Genomic DNA, 460 nt, shown 5'->3' with positions numbered 1-460 from the left:
GGGGTGCGATGGGGTGAGGGGGGCTGGGAGGAGGGCTGCGCTATGACTGAGGGTTGGGGATACCGAGGGGGCTGTTGGGGCTGGGCGGTGTGGGATGGGGAGAGTGGAAGGGACACCGGCTGAAGGGATCGGAGTGAGGCTTGGGTGACAATGGGGGGGGACCGTGGGGACAGCAGGACGGAGGGACGCTGGGGACACCAGGACGGGGTTAGCGGTGCTTTCAGGCTGGGGACACCCGGGCTGTGGGATGCCAGCACTGAGGCCGGTAGGACAGGCAGGGCTGGAGGATGGTGGCAGGGATGCAGTGACAGGGAGAGGAGAGGAGGGACAATGGGGAGGATGGCAGGCGCTGGCAAATGGGTGCCCCCCGCTGTGGGGTACCGCGACCCCCTCCTCAGAATTCACAGCCCCCTCCCCTGCATGCACCGCCTGCTCCGTGTTGGAGCCACCGGTGTTCCCC

The sequence above is a fragment of the Meleagris gallopavo genome, chromosome 30, assembly GCF_000146605.3.
Source record: "Meleagris gallopavo isolate NT-WF06-2002-E0010 breed Aviagen turkey brand Nicholas breeding stock chromosome 30, Turkey_5.1, whole genome shotgun sequence".
In the NCBI taxonomy this organism is placed as follows: domain Eukaryota; kingdom Metazoa; phylum Chordata; class Aves; order Galliformes; family Phasianidae; genus Meleagris; species Meleagris gallopavo.
Note: the sequence above shows the minus strand (reverse complement) of the source record.